Source organism: Alligator mississippiensis, chromosome 1 (assembly GCF_030867095.1).
Source record: "Alligator mississippiensis isolate rAllMis1 chromosome 1, rAllMis1, whole genome shotgun sequence".
NCBI lineage: Eukaryota > Metazoa > Chordata > Crocodylia > Alligatoridae > Alligator > Alligator mississippiensis.
The window spans coordinates 463926015-463938534 of NC_081824.1; the positions used below are offsets into that span (position 1 = coordinate 463926015).

General features: G+C 43.3%; 1 protein-coding gene across 5 annotated transcripts in view; it reads left to right on the forward strand.

Annotated features, from left to right (window-relative positions):
* The window catches only part of TENM4 (teneurin transmembrane protein 4), a 766508-nt gene that overhangs the window by 26866 nt on the left and 727122 nt on the right, over nucleotides 1-12520 (forward strand). The window lies entirely within an intron of this gene.

Genomic DNA, 12520 nt, shown 5'->3' on the forward strand with positions numbered 1-12520 from the left:
AGCTGCCCCTTCAGCTGTCTTTGCAGTCACCGTGGTTTCATTAGCTTTGGAAAACAGTGATGCCATTTGCTGCCCAGCTGTGGGTAAGATAAATGTAAAGCAAACAGCTGTCCTGTTTCCTAGAGCTGTCCCAAACCTGGTGGCCATACCTTGGTCCTCCCCAAAATGAGACTCCCGCTCCTAGAACTCTTCCTGAATCCATCGACTCTCCCCCCACACCCTGTTTCCCCAAAATATTTTCACAGCCCAAGGCAGCAGCCCCAGAGGCAAAACTAAATAGGCCAGGCACAGCCCTGTGTGAGTGTGTCCCTTGACTTCCAGTAGCTGCAAGCTCTGCTGGATTTACTGCTTCCAGTGTGGGAGCTAAGTAGTACTCCCCCCGCACTGTGCCAAGGTGGTTATGCTAATCACAACTGGAGGGGTTGTAGACGGCTTCTGGTTCTGAAGTCTGCTTTGCTACCCAAAAGCCACTTGCTTCAGCTGAGCACAGGATGGCTGCACAGTTTTCACAGAAGGTCGTAAAAAGCAGAGAGAGACCCAGTTCCTCAAGGAGTTTGGGATGACATGATGGGATATTTGGAGGCCAGGGACCTTCTCATGTGTTTTGACAAATCTCCGTAGCTCCATTGACTTCAGCAGAGCCAGGGCCATTTAGGTCAGCCAAGGACTTGCCCGCTCATGAATACATTGACAGGAGCTTGAATGGTATTCCAGTTGAGGCATCCTTTATTAGGGCCCTAATTTTTTAAGGTCCTGCAGCACATGCTTAATGTCAACCCTACAAGTAGCACCCTTCCCTTTGGCAGCACCCTTCATGTGCTTAAAGTTTAGGTACCTGCTTTACTACTTTGCTGAACCAGAACCGGAGACTGCACGTGCTGTACCCCGAGCTCTAGAGTATAGAACAGCTGTACTCTGGGTAGCGGGTAGCAATGTGAAACCCGGTTGATGCTGCTTGCAGTAGGCAGGTCACCTACCCCTTCAATAAATGGTTGGAAGGGAAGAGTGGAAAAAAAAATCAGGGAAAGCTGCAGTATGGTCTCCTTGCTATAAGCCATTCCAGGCCAGGGCCTGCAAACAGCAGCCATTGATCCAGCAGCTTGTGCATATGTGTTTGTTTGTGTCACATCAACAATGGAAGGTCACATTTAATTTTCTCCCTGAAGAGCACCCTCTGAGCTGACACATGGAGATAAAGATACTACTCATTACAGCGGTTGTGATTTTTCAACCCAAATGGGTTGTGGAGGAGGGGGGAGGGAGCCAGGCTCCAGTCCCTGGAGTGCAGCACAATCCATAAGCCAGCCTCAGTTTGCTGAGCCAGCAAAGCAGCTCTTGCTTTCTTTCTCATTTCAGATAAGAGTTAAACATAAATAATAATACCAGGAGGGGGAAAAAAAAAGCCTGATTATCTAGCAAGACGGTTTAAGTGCTACATATAATCTCTGTATTAAAAGAAAATAATAATAATAAAAAACCCTTCCAAACTGAGTGTTTAATTCCTTAGTTTTGAGGCAGCCAGAGCTGGAAACAGATGCCTTGTTTTCAGGGGGCGGAGTGCGGGGGTGGGGCGCTATGTGCGGCAGAATTTAACTCCTCTTTATATCTGGATGAAGTCTGGAAAATGTAAAGCCATGACTGCTAAGGACATCTCAAACTGCAGTGATTTGTTCAAGTCAAGTTCAGGGTTTCCAGCCCAAGGCCAGATCTTTGGCAGGCCTGAATCGGGACATCTCCTTTGGAGGTAACGTCACTATATGTCAACTGAAGATTCAGCCATTGCTTGCAAACCCCCCCTGAGATTGGCCCAGGTAACTTGTAGGGCTTGCTAATGTTCTGTAATTGGCTCCAATGCTGACTGTATATTCATCCAAACCTTGCTTTACCAGACCCAATGGTAAGTGGGTACCTAATACAGGGCTTTTTGACTTCTGGGTGCCTGGGGATGGCAAACCACACACCTCATGGTCCTTACACCCCCTTGACCACGTGCTATACTGTGTGCCATGCCTTGCAGTCCCCTGCTGCACTGCTTAGCAAGCAACCACACTGCACCACACCAGTGCCCTGGGTCCTTCTGGTCCCCTAGCTGCCCTGAGTCTCCCTGGGGTTGTGGTAGGAACAAAAAGGTAGAGAAGGGAAGGGGAACCTGGACAACAGCAGCAGGATCGTGTTGGGAGCAGTGACTTCCAGATAACAGGAGGCTGGGAGCTGAATTGTAACCCCTTGGGGTCTGCATGCAGCCTGCAAGCCACCAATTGGATAGCCCTGACCCAACAGATCCTCAAAATGTGATTCTTCTTTTGTCAAGTGTTTTGGAGATGGAGTAGGAGTTCCAGGAAGATCAAAAGGATAGAAGTGGGCAGGCCTCAAACAGAACTGGAGGAGGAAGGGTTATAGAAGTACCCTGCAGAGGATAGAGGTAGGGGGTGGACAGTTGACGGGGGCAAGGAAAGAAGTACAGGAGATGGTAGAGATAGGGCTCTTTTATAGAGAGCAGCATATGCAATGGGGAGAACTGGCATTGAAATTATGGGTGAGGCTTTCTAAGAGAAGGAGTAAACAGAATTGGTAAGATACAGAATCATAGAAAATGAGGGTTGGCAGGGACCTCAGGAGGTCACATCTAGTCCAACCCCCTGCTCAAAGCTGGACTAGACCATCCCCAACTAGATCATCCCAGCCAAGGCTCTATCCTAAAACCCCCCAAGGATGGAGACTCCACAACCTCTCTGGGTATCTTGTTACTCCCCTTCTCATGAGAGAGTTTTTCCTAATCTCGAACCTAAATTTCTCTTGCTGCAACTTGAGACTGGTGGTCCGTCTTCTGTTATCTGCCACCACTGAGAACAGTCCAGCTCCATCCTCTTTTGAACCGCACCTCAGGTAGTTGAAAGCTGCTACTAAATCCCTTTTCAGTCTCCTCTTCTCCAGACTAAATAACCCCAGTTCCCTCAGCCTCTCTTCAGAAGTCATGTCCCCCAGCCCCCTCACCATTTTCATTGCCCTCCAGTGGACTCTCTCTCCAATTGGTCTACATCCTTTCTGTAGTGGGGGGCCCAAAACTGAACACAGTACTGCAGATGTGGCCTCACCAGTGCTGAATAGAGGGGAAGAATCACTTCTCTTAATCTGCTGGCAATGCTTCTACTGATGCAGCACAGTATGCCATTAGCCTTCTTGGCAAGAAGGGCACACTGTTGGCTCATATCTGGGCATGCAGCCCACAGAAATAAAGTAGACCCTTGAAAACCTAAGAGGTGAACTACCAGGAATGACCAAGTATCCCCTGTAAGAAACCTTGTAGGCTGAAAGTTCATATTCTTCACTATTCAAGCATTAAGGCATGTCACTGTGTTTCAGGGCTATTACTGAATGCCTTAGGTGATGCACAATGCTGGACAACCAAGGCCAAGTGACTAACCACTTAAGAAGCGCAATAATTGCCTTGAAATGAGCTGCCTGGGGATACTCATTGCCAATGCAAAATAGAATTTGTACAAATAAAATATGAAAAACAGCTAAACCCCTCGATGTATTCCTGCTGAGGAGCACAACAGAGCAGAAAGTGGTCGGCAATCACAAAGCTACTCTTGTGTCTAGAATGCTAGAAAGATTAAAAAAAAAACCTCAACAATGTTCCTTTTTGTGTATCTTGTGTGTAGAGGGCGAGCAAAGGGACTTTGGGAACTATTCAGGATTCTTCCCTTTGCTAGCACATTTCCTGGGTTTGTTTAAACCATCTCCTGTAGACATCTGAATTCCTGAGAACTGGTCTCTGACTAGAGTGGAAAGGAATGGACTGGAAAGAGTCACTATGGAGGTAATTTGTTAAAGAAGAAGGTCGGTTTTTTATATTTTTTATATATGTATTTCCATCACGTAGAACGGAAAGATGTGGTTTTCAGAGGGAATTGTATGGGTGTTGTAATCATCATTATTATGTCAGGATTGGTGGGCCTGGCTGCAAAGTCTAGATCCCATCCTCTATTTTGGGATACAAGACTCAGAACTGAAGGGCGCTACAGCAGTCTGTGGTTGCTCTTGTGCATGTATGAAGTAATGTTCAGATACTTTAAGCATTTGGTACCAGTTCTTCATGTTCTAACCATACAGGCCTCCGAATCTGTAGGCAGCTTTGAAATCATCACTGATTTTTGCTTTTGATTCATGGACTGATGTACAACCACCTATATTCTGCTCTTGTGCCCCACATCGTGTGGATCATAGCAGTGATGCACAGTTTAGAAACTGGTGCTGGTTTTGTTCATCATGTCCACAGTCCTCATCTCTACCAAATAGACACCCAACTGTTGTCACTTCATGCCCTGAGCTCAGTGGAAATCATGGAATGGATTGCCAGGAGCATAAACCATCTTTTAGCTTCTTCCAGAGTCTTGGTCCTTTAATCTACAGCATATCTTTCCAATTCATTATAGAGTTTATGAAGGAGATCAGTTCTATTTGGAGAAATAGCATAGTGTAAAGGTTGAGTGCAGGTGACTTGTAGGTGTCAGGAGTGGTTGGACACTTCTCCTTTTACTGGTATATGATGTTGAGTGAGCCATTTGATTTTTTTTTTTTTCAGCTCCAGCCTTCTAGCACCTGTCTCTCTCATAAGCCATATGTGTGGAAAGTATTATTATTATTAATGCTCATGTACTGTCTCTGTGCTTCCTTCTTTGTTGATCTAGTGAAGCGATATTTAAATGAGCAAGGTGTAAAAACTTATTACCATGGTGTAGGTTGGGAACGTTGCCACAGAATTCAGTGGAGTTATTTCAGATTTACAGCCGTGTGAGAGCAGAATTTGACACAGCATTTTTGTTGGGTTTTTTATGTATTCTTTTCTTTGTTACTTTTAGCATTTTGGTTGCTTTGTGTGCAATTTTCTTTCTGTTGCTCTTTCATTTGAAGGAAAGGTTTTTTGGGGATATTTTTTAAATAAAAAGAGTCTCCGAATGTGTAAGTTCTGTCAGTCATGCATACAAATAAGGGAACCATGGCATGTAATTGTCCATTTTCATGAGTGTTGCTTACAAATAGATGTGTATATGCATTTTCCCATTTGCACATGCAAGGGAGAATATGTAAAAATGGCGTGTGAGTTGCTCCTAGGAAGAAGTACTCACAAAAATGAACAGTGGCTTGAAAAAGTTGCTGTAGAGGTTCTGATTCTCTGTGGTCTGACACTGAAACCAGGGATAATGAAAATACCTGTATGAATGATTAAAAAATAAGTGGCAACCCTGGAGAAACAAAGAAGGAATAAAGATTTTTTTTTTTCTCACTGTGAACGCCCATAGCATTCGAGGAAGGAGGAGTTGCTCCTAAAGAGGATGGTTGCCAAAGTTTTTCCATGAGATGGAAGTTTTCTAAAGCGTGAGTATTGGGATGGCAGGAAGAACACAAGTTCATGCAGGGAAAAGCACCAAGAGGGAGATAGACTAAATGGAAAACATTTTCAATTTGCCTGCGTGTTGCTTGGAAGAAAGAGATGTTGTTCAGCATGTTGCTTATCATGAAGAAGCAACAGAAAACCATCAATCCTTCCCCAGCATTGGTACAGCTCATTATTTTCTATGGTGAAATAAATACAGGTTGAATCCGTCCAGCAGAATAGCAGTAGGAAAGTATTGTTTCTGGTTTTATAAAATGTTGAGGGTAGTGCCTCTCTCACTGAATATAATACATTTAGGGGGAAAAAAGAACAAGTGCAGCAAGTCTAAGTAGGGGGGCAATGTGCTCTTTCAGTGTGATGAATGTCCTGCTGTTACTTACATATGGTCCATACTCTGTGAATGGGCAAAGGTAGTCAACCTTGAAATCAGCATGCAAACTTATTTAGCCTTAATTAGAAATTTCTAAGGCCCGGGTTGCCAGGCCAGGCATTTCCTCTGATTGAAATTGTGAATGAAGTCAATGAGAAACATTAACAATTATCATATGACCGAGTGCTTAAAAAGAGTAACCTCTTAAGAGGTCTGTGATGTTCCAGCAGACAGCAAACATGGAAACAGAAAAGGAAAAGATGGGTCTATTAATTAGCGTCTTCATTAACAGTAATAGTGTCTTATTTCTGCAGAACAAAAGAATTAAGATAATCCTTTTTGCACAGGCTGCCCACAGAATATTTGAAATCCTCATATGTTCTTCCTGCTTAGCCCTTACCACGGAAGTCCCGCAGGGATCACTACTGAAATCCGAGACAAGAGACGGGACTAGAAGTATCAGTAACCTATTTAAAAAGCAAATGGATCAGATGTATGTCCACGGTGAGGGACAGATGGGATTTAACTGTGATTCTTGTGTGTGTACGTGTTTACCATAAATCTTTAATTTGGGGCTGGCTTTGTGGTGATGAAGAACTGTTGAGCTTTATTTCAAACCTTTATTTTTAAGAGCATCCTTGAAGTTCCTTCTTTCACTGTGTCTGGCCTCCCCTCTCAGATCCGCACATGCAAAATATCATGAACATGTATCTCAGCCTCCTCTCATCTAAAACATGACCCAAATCCAGTAGCATCTACTCTGCTTTCATTCAGTCCTACAGCTTTGTTCTGTCCGATATGGTCTTTCACTTGTATGAATAGGCAACAGCCTTTGATATTTTGCAAACAACTTGTACAAGAGATGAATGGTCCCATGTTCCCTTGTCAGTTAGCTTATTTTCCAGTGTTTTTCTCTGATTTATTCCACTGGATTTGGGAGCTGGAGGTAGTGGGACTTTTTTTTTCCAGAATCTGAGCGTGATTTTCTAAGATTGTCTTATTTTCAACTATGCGTGCATGGTTGAAAGAAAGAAGCGTGGTCAGTCTGTACCTCAGGGCAGAACTCTTCTTTACTACTTTGGGGTCTGCTGTTGCCTTTCTCTCTCACTTTGGGTTTCACTAGTCCTTTGTGCATCACTTAATCCACCTGTAAAACAAGGGAATTAATGGGTTTCTTTAGAAGCTTGGAGAGCTAAATTCAGCCAAAGGGTTTGTACTTATTACGCTCTACAAATACACAATATTATAAACAAGGAAAAGTTTTCTAATTATGAGCCAGACTGAATGAAAGCATAATCTTTCAGGGAAGAGGACAAAACCCCACCCCTTAGGAAATTTCAAAACTGCCTTAACAAAACTGAGTCCAGGAGAGAGATGGGACGAATAACTTAGGGAGTGTTTCTCATGCTTCTGAGATGTTCGGTTGCTTTAAGTTGATAAGGACAGATGCTAAAAAATAAAACAGCTCATTCACCCCCTCAGGTCCCCTCCGCTCAAGAAACAACGACTTCACGAGATGTGATTGAAAGTGCAGACTACCACGGACACAGCAAATTTAGCCTGAGTTGTGTACTGATGCAGCATTGTAGCAGGTGGTGTTTTTGAAGAGCTCTGTATTTGCTGTACATCTGCCTGTGCTTAATGCGCTGCCATTAGAAAAAGTTCCCAAATAGCTTTTCTTTATTTTAAGTAGTCTCTGGGAAAAAAAAAAAACAACTCTGGCAAGTTTTTGCTATTATTAATTCATTCCTAATCAAATGTATTGCAAGGAGAGACTTGCCAGGAGACTGAAACATGATCCGAAAGGTGCTAATTTGATAAGAAGAGCAAGCTGCATTGTGTCTTTGTGCACGTTTCCTATATAATTCTTTCCGATCCTGTTCCCCTGCCTTGTGCCAAACTGGGCAGCTGGGGTAATTCCAGTTGTCTGCTTCCCTCTGTTTTGAGATTTTTCTTTGGGGCTCTTCAGAAAGTTTGACACTCACTGTTTTCTGTCCTGCTGCAGTTAATGCCTCCATGTTTAACGAGCCATTTGGACTTCTAGAACGAACACAGTCTTGGACCATGGAGCTCTCAGTTGTCCTTGCTCAGTTTATTAGTAGGTACCTTTGCATACAGCGTTTCTTCTTCATTCAGTGAGATGCATTCGTGATGGAGGCAGTCATAGAATGGGAACTGTGATCTGCAGTCACTACAGTGATCACATCTTCCTGGCAGTGAGGAAGCATACAGGGGATATCCTTCTCCATTTTCTTGCCTTCAGACTTGCCAGTGTGGCCCGCATTGGGGCATGTTTTGTTTGGTGACTATTAATAAATACAACCAGGTATTGTAAAAGCATAGTGGACATGGTGCTAAACCCTTGTCATAGTCTCCTCCCATTAAAGGCTAGTCTACTTGAAATCATACTGAAAAAGAAATGCTAGCAGCACAATTCAGTCTGTGGTTTGGCTGCTGCTGTAAAGTGGCCATATGCACCCCTGGTCTGACTTGAAAAGAGGGACTATGGACTGGGTAGGGGACATGTCCTTCAAGCCCTGCAGTGTGCAATGAGGCAAAAAGCTTGATGGGTCTTCCTAAAGTTGCTTTCCTTCACCCAAGTGGTGCTGGCAGACTAGCACCAAAGGTACTCTGCTGTCCTTGGTGGGTCTTATGACAGCTGTGCTCTCTGATTCCCTCTTAGTTGGGACCAAATGAGAATAGGAGTGAGGGAGATATTAAAGATCCTCTGTTGCCAGATAATTCTCAGATTTAGTCAAGGTTTCACCAGACAGTTGTCAGATTTAGTCACCAACGCATCACCTTATGTTCTGACCTGACCACTTTTCCTTCATACGGGGCCTAAGCTAGGTGCAGGGTTTGCAAGCAGTTTCGCAGGGAGCGAGTGTTTGTTCCCACCTAATCTTTTCCCCCTGTCATTGCATTTGGCCATGGTTGTCACACAGTTCAAGGGACCCTGAGCGTTCCCAGGGCAGGGAGAATGTGTCTATGTAAAGCAAAGCCCAGCAGACATTTGAGCTTATATGGCCCTGCAGCAAATAGATGAGACTTGGCGTGGATGTGGAAGAGTGGACCTTTGTAACAGTTGCACGTTTAGGCTATAAACACAGGTTGCATTTGTCCTGGAATAAACTAGGTGTCCCCTGTCTGTTGTCCTGGGCTAAATCCTAAAAAGGTTTATGGGATAAGAAATACTAACAGTTTACCCCAGGACATCACAAAGCACATCTTAATGGTTATCCTGGGATTGCATCATTGAATCAAAGCTGCAGTGCATTCAGCTGCTCACTAAACACTGATTATAAGTGTGATATGTGGTCACACCGGTCCCGGGACATTTTTGTTCTGGGACAAACACAGGCACATCTTGTCCAGGGACAAATGCAATGTCTGTTTCTAGCCCAAGAGCTTATAACTAGGACCCTGTGGATCTCTGCAATCTGTGTCTCAGAATTAACAACCCATCACTGCAGGATAATGGGGCTTAGGAAACATGGTCCAGCATCAACCTTAGACATCTGAATTAGGGAAAGCAAGCCGAAGGCCTCCTGGAGGTTTGTGCAGGGTGGTAAACAGTCTCTTTGTAATTTATTCATTGCAGCAAATTGATGGCAAGTGAAAGATGGGCTGTGATAAAGCAAACTGCTTTGTGGGGTCTTGTTATGGTGAGGTGGGAAGCATCATATTTTGTTCTTGATTGCATGTTTTAGTTGTAGTACAAAGTGGGTAATAGTGTGAGGCCTTGCCAAACAGCCTTGTTACCAATTAAAAGAGGAAGGTTCTGCCTCTGGGTTGGCACACCGGTATGGCAGCTCTGACAGACAAACCAGCCAAATGTATATAGTAGTCACTAGTAAGAAAAAATAGGCTGTTTTTACATGCCAGAATGTTATACCCAATATTCGCTCTGTTGTGCCTGCTTTTGATAGCCATATTCACATGGGGTATAAACTTGACCTCAGTAGCCAAATTTCCATAGATTTTCCTGGGGTCAAGATTTCACCCATTTGCTTTTCTATGATCAAAGTCCTTGTGAAGTGACTGAAGCCTCTTTTGGAGTAAAGCACCAATGTTGTTTAGGGTATCAGAACATGGACCTAGATTTAAAATAAGTCAATGTTTTCTATTTGCAGGGAAATGCTAACAGCTGTATGGCAACCACTCTCGTAATAACAGCAAACTATGAATTACCATGCAAAGGAGGAGCCTTTTGCCCATCGTGGACAAAGTAATTCTGTTAGTTATAACTGAATATGCTTGTTCAGCTCACCATTCCTCTTGCTATATATTGCTACATATTTCTGCAAGAGCAAATAGTGACATAATACAAATGGTCAAGCGATCAACAAGTACATAGCAATTTGTTGTGACCCAGTGTAGTATATATCCTCTTGGCGTAAAAAGGGAACAACAACAACAACAAAGTTTTCCTCCACACAAGATCCAATCCAAATGTGAAGCCATGATATTTTGTCTGTGTTCGTAAGGGACATAAATGGAAGAAGTGCTGTGGTATAGAGGGCTGAAAAACCTGCCTCTGGTTGGGTAGTCCACTGTGGGGAGGGTGGTGGATTTGGTTATAAGCTTATTGGCCTTTCAAGTCAAGGCAACATATTACGCTATCCTATCCATCCCATTTCCATTTCAACTGTTCTGTTCTAGTCTCACCTCTAACTATTCAGAATCTCGTCAAGTCTTCTTGTTTCGTCTTTTCTAACGGCAACAACACCCTGGCCCAGGATGAATTGTTTCACTCTTCAGCCAGTACCGTTTTCCTCTCTTCTAGCTCCTTCACATCTTGCATCACCTAAAATAACTCCGTCTACAAGTCTGCTGATCAGAGCACCATCCTCTATCACTGCTGTCACCACATCTTCTCTCTTGTCTTCTCCTTTCATTGTCTTACCTCTCCCCTTCCTAATGACATTCAGACTCCTCATCTTCACATCAATATCTTTGAATAGCATTTCCCCATTTACATTTCTGCTCTCGCATTTTTTTTCCTTTCAATCCTTTTCATCCATCTTGGCCATTCCTTTGTCTGTTCATACAGAGGGTTGGACTAGGTGACCCCTGAAATCCCTTCCAGCCCTTGGATTTTGTGATTCTGCTCTTGGCTTGAAACATTCCTTCAAGCTGCACTTATGTTTCCAAAGTCCTCCTATATCGACTTTAAGTCTTTTAACCAAAAGGCATAACTGTGATAGCCTTTTAATCCATCCTGGGTGATACTGAGTGCTACTTTTTTTTTTAAGAGAGAAGAATGAAGCCTATGAAGACAGCTTCATGAACAAATGATTGTTGATGGTTCTTGGATGTTTGCTATTTGAATCCTGATTCGGTTTTGTGGTGCTCAGTTTATGAGATTAATGTTAGGTCCCAGGATAAGATGGCATGGCTGTAGACAACTTACTGCCATCTTCTGTTATTAAATTATGCATGATTAGAGATACCGCCATCAGATCAGTTGGTCCATCTGGTCAATACTATAACTTTGACAGTGGCCAGTACTGGAATAAGTTAGAAACTGGTAACTGCTATGGAATAAGTTGCCCTCATGGAAAGTTTCCTCCCCACCCACATCAGACAAAGCTTGAATGTTTCTGTGTGTTCAAAAGCTCTTAAGTTACCTTTGGATACTCTCATTTTTCATATCAATATTTCCTATTCCTTTGAATCCTCCTCAGTTCTTGGCCCCAGCAGGATCTTGTGACCGAGATCCACATGGAGCGCAACATGGAGTACCTCGCATTTCTGGATGGAAACAAAAGGTAGTCCATTTGAGTAGAGCCAATTCCACTTTTTTACTTAGCAGAAGGTCTAGTGATTATAGTTCCCAAGCAGATCTAGGGGTTTGAAGTACTTTGAATTCTGTCCCCCAAAGCACCATAGAGGCACACGGGGAAGTAATTAGGCTTAGTGTGCTTTAATTAAATTTTCCATTTTTTAATTCTTCCGAACGTCGGGGGTGCTGGCATCCAGCATAATAAAAGCAGCAGATGTGGCAAGAGATCTTATTCCGTGGCTCCCCTTCATGATGAAGAGAGAAAGAGAGATAATCACATGCAGAGTGGGGCAGACTCATTATCTCTATACTTTGTGAACTACAATATAGAGTGTACCTACTAAAACTGTTGAATAATATGTAACGGTCTCAGGGTTGTCAGAATGGCAGTATCTGCTCATCACATCCAAATGATTATTTGTACTATATTACCACTATTATCCTTGTCTGTCCATTGAAACATATGCATGTTTAAGTACACTAGATATGGAGGTTTATAGGTTTTGAGTGGTAGACTCCTGTGCTGTTTGCATTAGCTTGTAGGTAGGTGGGCTGTGGTTATTGTCCTGTGTTTGCAAGTGGTTCAGAAGCACAGCCCAGCAAGATTTAATGGGAAGATGCTGTGCAGCAAGTTGGCAATTTCTCCATTAGCTACCACTGTGTTTTATTTACTTATGTATTTCTTTTAAATGGCCCATGCCATCCCTTATTGACTCCCCACTGGTGTTGGGAGGCTGAAGACATAATCAACTGCTGTCTCCTGGCTTTCCAGTGGATTTTCTGACACCTGCCTCTGTGCCAGCCTGACATGAACCTAAGTTGAATTTATTGTTGGCTTTCTGGGTTTTTGGTTGCAGCCGTGTTGGTCTAAGGACACAGGCAGGCAAGGTTTTTGGGTAGATGTGATGTCTTTTATTAAACCCACTGAGTAGTTGGGAAAAAATTCTTAGCAAGCTTTTGGGTG